The sequence below is a fragment of the Argiope bruennichi genome, chromosome 11 (assembly GCF_947563725.1).
Source record: "Argiope bruennichi chromosome 11, qqArgBrue1.1, whole genome shotgun sequence".
NCBI lineage: Eukaryota > Metazoa > Arthropoda > Arachnida > Araneae > Araneidae > Argiope > Argiope bruennichi.
In genome coordinates this window covers 95,006,989-95,019,444 of record NC_079161.1, presented here as the reverse complement: position 1 = coordinate 95,019,444, position 12,456 = coordinate 95,006,989, and positions in this window count along the sequence as shown.

Below are 12,456 nucleotides of genomic sequence, written 5' to 3'. Positions count from 1 at the left end.
TTACATATTGAAGGGAAGGAGTAGAAAATAAATAATATTCTGAACATCTAATCGGAATTGCAATTTTTAAGAGCAATTGCATAGGATGATAAAAAGCACGAATTACTTTGTAAGCTCTTATATCTTCGAAAAACGAATATTAAAGAAATAAACATTTTCAAAAAAAATTAAAGTTTAATTATTAGAGTTTAAATTATAGTTTTAAAAATTAGAGTCGTTTTTTAAGTAATTTTCAAAGGCAAAGAATACAGAAAAGCAGTAGAAAGACAAAATGTATGCAGTGTATGTTATTACAAAAAAATTCTTTTATCTATTTTTTTCTCTCAAATTGTGAACTTTATAAAACCGCATTACTTGCATAGTAAACATGTGCTACTTTTATCCTATATATTGTTACGAATTCTGTAAATTGGTGTAATTTGTCTTATGATAATGAATGTTATATGTATCCCATTGTATTTCAATAGCAAGTCGCCAAATTGGCGAGATATTGGCTCATTGGCGATGTTTTATGCAACTAATTTTTGTCGCCAAATTTGGCGACATTTCGCCAAGTTTGGCGACGGAAGTTGGAAACCTTGGCGACAGAGAGAATTTTCTAGAGGGATCCTGATTTCTTGAATTCTCTCCAAGGTTCTGGATTTTTCTAATATGACATAACTTCCTGTTAGTGACGTCACTTCCGGCAGAGAGCATATAAAAACAAGCACGAAAGATTAGGAGTTGTATTGGACCGCGGCTGCGAGGCCTTCCCAAAAATTCAGTCTGCGAGAAAAAATAGAGACAACTATTTTCACAAAAACCAAGCTCTGATCAGGCCAAATGTCAGTTTTGCAGGTCTTTTTAAAAACACAAGCCATCATGAGATAGCGCCTCCATTACACTCTTACCACACAAGCCCACCAGAGCTGGCGCCACAAACCTATGGTCACAAACAAGCCAACAACACCGTTTTAGAAGGCAATGATTTCGCTGACATTATAGAAGCAATGAAAGAACTGAAAAAGCTAACGACCGAGTACCCTTTACTCTTTTCACAGCTTAAAAAACTAAAAACCGCAAACACTGTTATGGAAAAACTGGATATACTCATGAAGGCATTCGATAACCCAAGTCTACCTGTCACTAACTAGTTTTCTCCTGCAATAGCCTTCGCATAGTCTATTGGAACGCAAATGGCATTAACAATAAAATAATTGACCTTCGTAATTTTGTAAATAAGTATAACCCCGATGTAATCCTACTGCAAGAAACCCACCTTAGACCACAAAGAAAAATTTTCCTGGCAAACTATTTCTCATATTACAGTTACAGAGCTAACCAGGCTGGCGGTGGTACTGCAATTTTAATTAAAAATGGTTTACCTCACAGTGAGGTCCCCCCACCTTTACTACAACATGTAGAAGCTAGCGTGGTAAAATTAAATTTTAAAAATCAAGATCCAATAACCTTAATCTCTATTTATATCCCCCCTAGTGCAGATAATTCCAATTTTATTTTCGACATCGAAAACCTGATGCAAACAGGACCTAATCAAATAATTTGCGGAGACTTTAACGCTCACCACGTTAGCTGGGATTGTAAGCGTAACTGCACAAAAGGTAATTCCCTAAAATCATTCGCCCTTCAGGCTGGATTAGACATTATAGCACCGTCCACCCCCACTAGATTCGGGCCTCAGTCAGCCAATACAATAGACCTCACCTTAATTAAAGACTTCCTGTACCCATATGAAATTCACTCCTTACCTGAACTTAGCTCTGACCATAATCCCATCTTATTAATTTTTTTCTTTAAATATTCCCTGCCCAATAATCTTAATAAATTTAAAACAAACTGGAATAATTTTAAATTAACCCTCAGTCAATCAGAAACCCCAAACATTGATGAATTTACAAACCCAGATAAACTTGACCATTTTGTAAACATCTTCGAATCGCAAATTATTAATGCAAAAAATCTAGCCTCCACCCCCATTATAAATAGTCAAAATTTTATTGACCCTAAAATTAGAGACCTAATCAGGGACAGGAACTTTGCCAGGAAAAATTTTCAAAAAACCAGAGACCCAGTCTTCAAGAGACTAATGAACCAAATTAATAAGGAAATTGAAAAACTTAACAATAAAATCCAAAGCAATGAATTTATACACAAATTAATTAGTGTTAACACAGAAGACGGATCAATCTGGAAACTTGTCAAAACTTTTAAAAGTAAAAAACAAAAAATTCCGGCCCTTAAAGGCCCTGCTAGTATTGTAATAACTGATAAAGAAAAAGCAAACTGCCTGGCGGCTAGCCTTGAGAAACAATTTCAACTTAATGAATTGAGCAATTTCACCACAGAACATAATGTAAATAATACAGTCAAAGGCTTTCTCGACTCATTGCCACAAAAATTTATTGATATTCCCCCTCCCTCAACTGATGAATTAAAGGATCATATTAAAAAACTTAATATCAAAAAAGCCCCTGGCCTTGACAGTATTAACAACAAAATGTTAAAAACACTTCCGGACAATTACCTAAAATTTTTAATTAATATAATTCATAGCATTCTCAAATTAGGATATTTTCCCATGTCATGGAAAACAGCTGCAGTTATCCCCATATTAAAACCAGGAAAAGACCCAACTAATCCCTGCAGTTATAGACCCATATCCCTACTCTCTTCTGTCAGCAAAATTGCTGAACAGATAATTCTCAATAGATTAAATAATTACCTAGAAGAACATAATATACTAACACCTGAACAATTTGGATTTCGCCGTAACCTATCTACAACCCACCAATTAATTAGAGCAGTAGAATTCATTGAGGAAGGTTTTGAAAATAAACAAAAAACTGCAGCGGTTTTCCTTGACATTCAGAAAGCTTTTGACAGAGTTTGGCAAGATGGTCTTATATACAAGCTAATTAATTACAACATACCCCCACACCTTATCAAAATTATAATTTCTTACCTCAGTTACAGATCCTTTAAAATCAAGATAAACAATGAATTTTCGGAAGTAAAACCTATTCTTGCAGGTGTACCTCAAGGATCTAAACTAGGGCCAATTTTATTTTCCTTGTTTATTAATGATATCCCCAAGCAATTTAACACTATGTTGTGCATGTACGCTGATGACACTGCAATACTAGGTAGAAACAAAAATCAAAATTTCATTACCATAGCTTTAAACCGACATATTAAATCTCTTGAGGACTGGTTCGTCGAATGGAAAATTGAAATAAATGCTAGTAAAACTGAAGCTATAGTTTTTAATAAAAATAACTTTAAAAAGAATTTCTCCCCAGTTAAAATTAAAAATCAAACTGTCCCGTGGTCTAAGGAATGCAAATATTTAGGTGTTATTCTAGATAGTAAATTAACGTGGAAACCCCACTTTATTTACACAGCTAAAAAGTTTCGAGACCTAACTCGTAAATTTTATCCCTTAATTTCTCGAAACTCCAAAATGAGTAGACAAAATAAAATGCTTATTTACTCTGCCTACTTGCGTCCAGTATTAACTTATGCCTGCCCTGTGTGGGGATATGCTGCCAAGACTAATCTTAGACTTATTGAACGCCAGCAAAATAACTTAATTAGAAATTTCTGCAATATGAAATACTACATGCCCAATACAAATATGTACTTATGCCTAGACTATCCCCCTCTTAAAAAATTCATTCAAAATCTAGCCACTAACTTCTTTAAAAACATGGATAAGAATGAAAATGAAGCAATAGCTAAAATCCCTAAATATAAACCATCTAAAAACTCTAGAAGACCCCGTAATGTACTACTTTAATTTATCTCAGCCCCTTAGTTTTTCTTCCTAACTTTTATTTTTTTCAAACTCAAATTATACTGTATCTCAATAGCCAATTCTAGCTCACAAGCAGTAAAAACTTACTAAGCCCAACGGCAGCGTCCCCCCCCCACACACACACACCCTAACATCAGACAATCACAATGAGTCCTGACACTCGTCATCTCCAAATTTCGTCGAAGACGGCCACGGCAAAGTATAGACAGCAAAGCACTGTGAAGTCTCTCCTTACCGGGGATAAGCCCCTGCCGGGGCTAGGTGCCCCGTCAACCCAACCATCATCTAGGAGTTGTATTGGAGCCTTAGACAGCAAGCAAGCTGTAGGCTGGTGACTGAGCTATTGAATGCGCAGTGTTATTCTTGTAGTCTTCGTTAAATAAATAGCTTTATTTATTTTTTTTAAAAGGATTCTGCTTATTGAATTTACTCTAAGCACATCGCAGGAAATTCGTAACAATATATATATATATATATATGAACATTTATTTTCCATTGGAACATTTCCATAAGAAACATTATCTTCATTAAAAAGTCTCACACGATGAACAAAGAATTTCAATTAAGGTAAAATATTTTTAATGCTTGGCAATTTCACGTTACCCTGAATATTAAGTTATATATAAACAATTTAAATGAAATTGAAAATAACCTATACTCCCAAAGACACAGATTGTCGCCAAAGGCGACTAATTTAAAATAATATGATACAAATAATATGGCATTGTTAAAAATATGCTTTTTTATGTGATAAGATATAGCTCATCAAAATGGAGTGATATAACAAAAATATTCTTATTATACTCGCCATCTTTGGCGATTATTTCATAATTACTGATAATATATCACCCAATCTTGGTGATATATCTCTTATCAAAGCAATAAAAACGAAATAAATTCTATTTTAATTCTTATAAACATTTTAGAATATTTGTTTTCTAAAATTTACCTTTATATCTTTCTGCTCTCAGAACATTCTGATTTTAAAAATCGATGAAAAGTAAATGTTAGCAATTAATAGAATTTGAAAAAATTTAAATTTGCTTTTAATAATGACATGTATTCATAATGTCGTATTGCTAGTAAAAATGCATAAAACTATTAAAAATTACAATTAGTATTACTAATAAAAAATCGTGGTGATTGGTAAGCAGATGGAGCAGGGCGTGTAACCTACAGTAGTTATATATTTCGGCATCAGGAAGTGCGTGACACTTAAAAAAGGGATATGCCAAACAGTATTTAAAAAAACCTTTTGAAAGAAAAGGCTACAATAGCAAAGTGCACGATCCATCCCGTATAGGGATTGCAATACCGGACCAAAATTTCAATACCGGTATTCGGTATTTTTTAAATCTTAATACCGGGATACCGGTTTTAATACCGGTATTAGAAATTTTGGAAAAAGAAAGAAAACACAGGTGTTTCTTTTTTTTATTTGCCAGTTTTGTTAGAGGGTGTAAATATCACAAAAAATAATTTGTAACTTATAAATTATAACAGTATATAATCACAAAAAAGTAAAGAAACATATTATTTATTTAAATCACAAAAAAAGTGTAAATATCACTATTCAGTTTGTGGTACTATTGCAAATTTTTGAAATGTGATCTAAAAAAACGTAATGCATCAATTGTACTGTGATTAAGCCTGAAAAGTAATTTTGTGTAAAATTTACCAGCTGTCGAAAACGCTCTTTCGGCATCTACGCTAGTTGGTGGTACTGTTAGCACTGCGCAATATACTTTTTCCAAGTATTTACCTCTAAATCACTCATCTTCAAATAAATCGAATTCTCTTCGGATGGTTTTGGATATAGCTGATTTCTGTATTGTATTTTGGCTCGTTGAAATTTTTTTTATTTATTGCTAGTTCTAATTTTTGTTCAAGAGACAATTCCTTTTCACTATCGACAGTAGTGACATCATAATCTTCGATAATTGAACCGAATTCTTCTGAATGTGGATAGATTGTGGGAAAAAAAATTTTAGAAACTTTACTCTAATTTAATCAGATTTGAATTGGTTATTTTCTTTTCTTCTTTTCATTTTCATTTTTAAAATCATTAGAATTATGTAAATACCATAAGACATTTTCTATTTCGGTATTCCTTTCTTCTCTGCGATTTTTCAATTTATTATAGTTGGAATCCCAAATTTCTATATACACAGTATTTGGATTCTTCTGTTCTTTATATTTTTGGTATAATACATCTATTACTCCTAATTGAATTCCATGTGCATAGCACAACTGCTGATTTGCACCAATCAACTTTCCAACTTTTTCCATAATTGTTGCTCCATCAGTCGTTATGGATACAATATTTTCTTTCAGGGATAATCCATGTTTCGCTAGTTTAGATTTAAGCAATTAATTAAGCCATTAATTAGCTAATTAATTTCGCCCGTTCGGGAGACATAAAAACAAAAACGTATACTATATTGCTATGTTGGCGATCTTTGAACCTTTAGTGGAGACGATTTTAAAAATTTCTATTAAATACCGAAAAACCGGTATTTAAACTTGTGAATACCGGTATTACAAAATTGTACAAATGGCTCAAAATACCGGTATTCGGTATCCCGGTATACCGGTATTGCAATCCCTAATCCCGTATAACGAATTTTACTTGAAGTATGACAAACAATTTTTCCAAAATTTCTTTAAAACATTTTTGGCTTATCTACTGAAAACATTTCAAGATGTTATGCAAAAGCCTTCATACATTATAAAAGTGGTGGAAAACTTTCCTTCCATGAAAGATTTTCATTATTTTCTGTGATTTTAACTCTTCAATTTTTTTTAATAAATTTTCAAATGCATACATTCAAAATTAATATTTCAAAGCATTTAAATATAGCCTTTGTCAACATGTTTTATCATATACTAATTCTACAGAAGAAAGTTGTTTTCAATAAATAATTAATGGCACAATAATTATAATTTCGTTTTTCAGATTAATTCATAAATTGCAATTAAAATGTAATATTTACGCATTCACATCGAAAAAAAGAAAAATCCGTCCGAAAGTTTAATTTAAATTAAGTTTCTTCTTATAGATGACTAGAGCAAAAAAAAAAAAAAAAAATTCAAAAATAAGTTTTTAATACATTTTTCAGCAATGTGGATGAAACACAAATTACAAAAAGGAATCAAAAAGAAATATTTTTTTAATAAAGTCTACACAAATATTTAGAATAATATTGTTAAACAGTGATATCTCCAACAATATTGTAGTTAGCAAAATAGTTTTTAAACAGTAAAACTTTCAATTATATATTTTTTTATATCAACAAATTGTTTAAAAATGGATTTTTTTCCCAAATGGCACATAATTTGCCAGAAGCTAATTTCCATCCAGCTTAATTATAATTACCACTGTAAGTATCAAAGTTAATAAAGTTCAAAAACTATTAAGAAGGTTTAGAACAACTCTTTCCTTTAATTACAAGAAAAAAACTTTATTTGTGATTTTTTTAAGTATAATAATTTAACATAAAGGTTACAAAAAAAAATTCTTAAAATAACCAATAAAAGAACTGAGAAAATGTAGGGTTTTTTTTTATCATTTCTTTATGTATTCGTTAAAAAAATGAATGACATAGCTAATAGCTCCATAAAAAGAATCACTCTGAAATGATTTTCATGTTATGAAGGATAATTTGTTTTAGTGTTTCTTTTAAAAGCATACATCAAATTTAATTTCTTTCACTTCTTGATTAAAAACGTGCGCAATAATTGCTTACTACAAGTAAAATTAGCAAAAAGTTAAGAATCAGTGAAATATTAGTTAAGCTATAATTTAACAGCATTTTTTATCGAAATTCAAAAAATAATAATAAATAAATAAAATGAATAAAAAAGCAGCAACATCATGAGAAAACGCTAAAAAATAAAAACTATTTATTAATCAATAAACATAAGATTTTTTAAAAATTAATAATAACTAAAATAAAAATAATTAAAAATAAATTTTTCATAATAAATAACTTCTTTGAATGATTAAAATAAATTTAAAATACTCTTATAAATTACCAGCCGCCTTTGGCGACCATACGGTTCGCCAATCTTAATGTACGTTAAAATTTTAATAATTAAATGTTTTATGGAACTCCCATTTTAATTGCTTTTTCATTAAAATATTTTAAAACTTCAAATTTTACTAGTCATATAATTCACTCATAATATTAGGCCTTCACTCATAATAAAGACCTTAAGCCATAACGTAATATGTATCTCTCTAATTTTCTGTTATTTCCACTTTAAATTAAATTGGAAATGATTAAACTGCAAAAAATATAATAATATTTTTTTTTTTACTGAAACGAAGCATTTTTTTTAAATATGGGTACTGAAAACAGCGCTGTGTATTTAAACCTTATGGGCACTAAAGAATATTTTTCTTAATTTATATAATATCTCAAGAAATTTCCAACAAAATTTTCTCAGATTCATCATGAACAGATCGATTAATTAACAATGTTTAGTCTTAAATGCATCAAACACTAAAAAAATAAACAGAATCGTTTGAAGACCAAGTCCGTATCCGTTGAAAACAGTTGTCAACAATCAGAACACAATGCGCATGCGTGAATTTTCAACGCCAATTATGGTAACGCAAATGCGTGAATTTTCTATTCCAGTTGGGGTAATGCTATGCAGATTAGAAATTTTTAATTTCCTTTATTTTGTTTTATTTTAATTCGAAAGTACTTCAGAATGAATCTGAAAGATCGATTCATTAACAATGTTTAATTTTAAATGCATCAAACATTAAGAAAATAAACAGAATCCTTTGAAATAATCTGCCGAAAATTTCTTAAGCATATCCTCTTTAGCGTGGGAAAAAAAAACTGAAGCCTTACTCATTTGGCGGTGGGGAAATGAAAAGATTTTTTTGGCGGGAAAATTAGTTTTTAATAAATAATTAAAATTCTAATTAAAAACTCAAAAAAGGGACCCCAGGTGCACATCCCCGACCTCCAAGGTATGCATGTGCCAAATTTGGTAGCTGTAGGTCGAACGGTCTAGCCTGTAGAGCGCCAACACACACACACATTGAGCTTTATATAAGTATAGATAGATTACTAGACCTAATAATTATTCCAGAATTCTCTTATGGCCCATACAATAACAATTTAACCTGGTGACTAAGTTTAGTTTTACTTTTCCCAATTATGTTTTTGCGAAAATTTTGATCTGTTTAGAAATGTAGAGCTTTCTTCTCTAACCTTTATCCATTAATATTTTGTTTTCTATGAATTATCAGCGCGGATAAGAAACGATAACAGAAGGTTTTATGAATTTTCGATGAAAAGGTGTTTTTAGCACTTTAACGGTATCGCGTTTATTTGGAGGGAATGAAATTTGATTAAAATAACTTTTTCATGTATTTTTGATTTAAATTAAACAACATGGACTTGAATTTGCCAAAACAACTGATATTTCTGTGAAAACAAAAATGTCCTCTAGTACTTTATTTACAATTATTGCTTAGCATACAGTTACTTTAAATATTTTAGTATCCCATGTAAATAATATCTGTTTCTTATAACTAAAGATAAATCTTTCAATGATTCATTTCCACGGTAACAAAATTATTTTTTACTCAAATTTGTTACATTTAAAAATTAAATTTTTTCTTCTTTATACTATTTTATACTTTATAGGTTGTCCTCGTGATTATGCAGACGGAAAATATCCCGAAAAAAATATTTCAAATATTTAAAGTTTAAATAATGGCTCAAAACTCATAGAACGCATCGATGACATATTGTTTAAAAAATCATTCATGACGAAAGATATAATTATAATTAAATACACAAATTAAAAATCTATGTAACAAACAAAATTATTACTAAATGTTTAGAATCTTAGAAATTAAAGAGAAAACAATAATTTAGCATAGAAAAAAAAACCCGACTAAGACCTAAAATAAAAAAATGAGCAACAACAATCATAATAAAAAATAAAATTTCAATTTGCATTATAAGAATAACACGAAAAAAAATTATCGGCTGATGTACTATGCTACTTGTACGTATAACATAGTAAGTTTGATATCAAGATATTCATCGGTCATTCAAATTATGGCTCATGTATTTAATATTTAATGTATTTTCTATTGTAATTTTTCAAATGAGTTCTTTCACTTAAAAAACTCAAGCTAATTTCCAAAACAATCAACCATTTTAAGAGTCCATGTCATTTATGTCACGCTTGTTGAAACTAACGAATAAGTAAAATCAAGTAATTTGACCGTTATTGTTGGATATTCTAGAAGTATTTAATATGTGTGGTTAAATCCAATAAATATAATGTAGCTTGATTCTAATATTCTAATGTTTACATAATATACAGTGTCTCACAAAAGTGATGGGACACTTGTGCTTTACAAAAGGAAACTGTAATAAAATAAATTAAAAAAAACATGTACAAATTTTTTGTGGGTGTGTTTCATACTTAAATTTAGTAACAATTATTACATAACATACATTTTGTCAAAATATTAAAATAGTAATTTAATAAAAAATACAATTGTTTAGAATGGAGCAAAAAATAGCTCACATAAGTGACGGGACAGCATTAGATATGCAACAAAAATCGTCTGAAATAAGCAATAAAAATATTTTTGGTGGTTTTATTTTTACTCAAAAGCAATTGGCAATAATTTATAAAATCGTCTGCAGTATTTCTCTCCAGTTTGTTTTGGAATTTTTGTGTTTTTTAGCTCTGTGCAGCCATGAATGCTAAACGAAAAAAAACTTCGAATGAAATTCGAAAATTAGTTATTAATTTGCATATTGAACGTGGAAAATCTATTAGAAAAACTGCTGAAACAGTTAACTTGAGTCATTCAACAGCTTTCAATATCATTAAACGATATAAAAAGAATCATATTATTCAGGATAAAGAAGACCTGACCGACCGTCAAAGCTATCCAATGGAATAAAGCGAATTATCGTTCGAAATATTTTTAAAAAATCCAAGAAAGAGTGCTCCTAAAGTTTCTGCTGATTTACAAGCATTGTATGGAATAATTGTTAATCCTGAGACTATTAGAAGGGTAATTCGATCTGCTGGATATCACGGTAGAGTAGCCAGGAAGTGAAAAGAAGAAAACTCAGACTAGCTATCGAAAAATCCAACATAAATAAGAATTTTGATTACTGGAATAAAGTTATATTTGCTGATGAGAGTAAATTTAATATATTTGGTTCTGACGGTAGAATCTTGGTGTGGAGAAAACCCAGGAAAGAATTTCGCAAACAGAACTTGATGCCAACAGTAAAACGTGGTGGAGGAGGAGTTATGGTATGGGGGTGTATGTCGTCCGCTAGAGTTGGTAATCTTGTTTTTATTGACAGTATAATGGATCAGTGCAAGTGTATTGACATTTTAAAGCAAAATTTGAAATCTTCAGCAGGAAAATTGAACCTTCATAACGATTTTAAATTCTACCAGGACAATGACCCCAAGCACGCTGCTTTGAACGTTAGACTCTGGCTGCTGTATAACTGTCCTGAAATAATAAAAACACCACCACAATCTCCAGACTTAAATCCCATAGAGAATATTTGGCAAGAATTGGAATCAAGAATTCGCAAACACACCATTTCTTCAAAACAACAATTGAAATCGGTGCTTCAAGAAGAATGGGGTAAAATCACTCCAGAAATAACAAAAAAATTAGTCGAATCCCTCCCGAGAAGATTAAATCATATTTTAAAAGTAAAAGGAAATCCAACAAAATATTAAAACTTTTAAAAAGTAAAATTTTTGGATAAATATTTGATGGAAAAGTAAGTGTCCCATCACTTATGTGAACATTTTTTGCTCCGTTCTAAGCAATTGTATTTTTATTAAATTAATATTTTAATATTTTGACAAAATGTATGTTATGTAATAATTGTTACTAACTTTAAATATGAAACACACCCAAAAAATTTTTGTACATGTTTATTTATTTATTTTATTACAGTTTCCTTCTGTAAAGCACAAGTGCCCCATCACTTTTGTGAGACACTGTATCTAACATTTAATAATTTTCGTGGAACTCCTAAAATTCGTAAGAGCTAAACGAAACAAAAAAAGTATAAAAATAATTGGTAAATATATATAAAATATTGGTTTATAAAATACAAAAATTGGTTAAGAAATAAAATATAATTTGTGGATTGCAAGAATGTGATAATGAAATCTGAAAAAATGTTGGAAAAACATCAAACAATATTCTAGCGTTTCTTTGCAGCAGGAAATGAAACATTTAAAAGAACGAATGCAAACGATAAATTAGTAGCGCCATCTGAAATTCATATCACTTAACAGAAACGCCAAACAGTATCTAGGGTAAAAATTTTTAATATTTGTTATTGAAATATACCACTTATGTTTGTCTTACTGAGAATTAAATACTTTTACATATAAAGTTTATAAATGTGTGAAATTTCTTTAACTGCGAATTATGTTTTCAAGCTTTAAAGAAAAATTTTCTGTAGACTTTTTTTTCTCACATATTAGGGTTTTTTTTATTATTATTATTTTTTTTAGATAGATGTTAAGATTTTCAGTTGATACAAAAAATTTGTGAATAAACAAAATATTTTCTTTGTAAAAGGAGTTAACTATCCTCTTTAGAAACA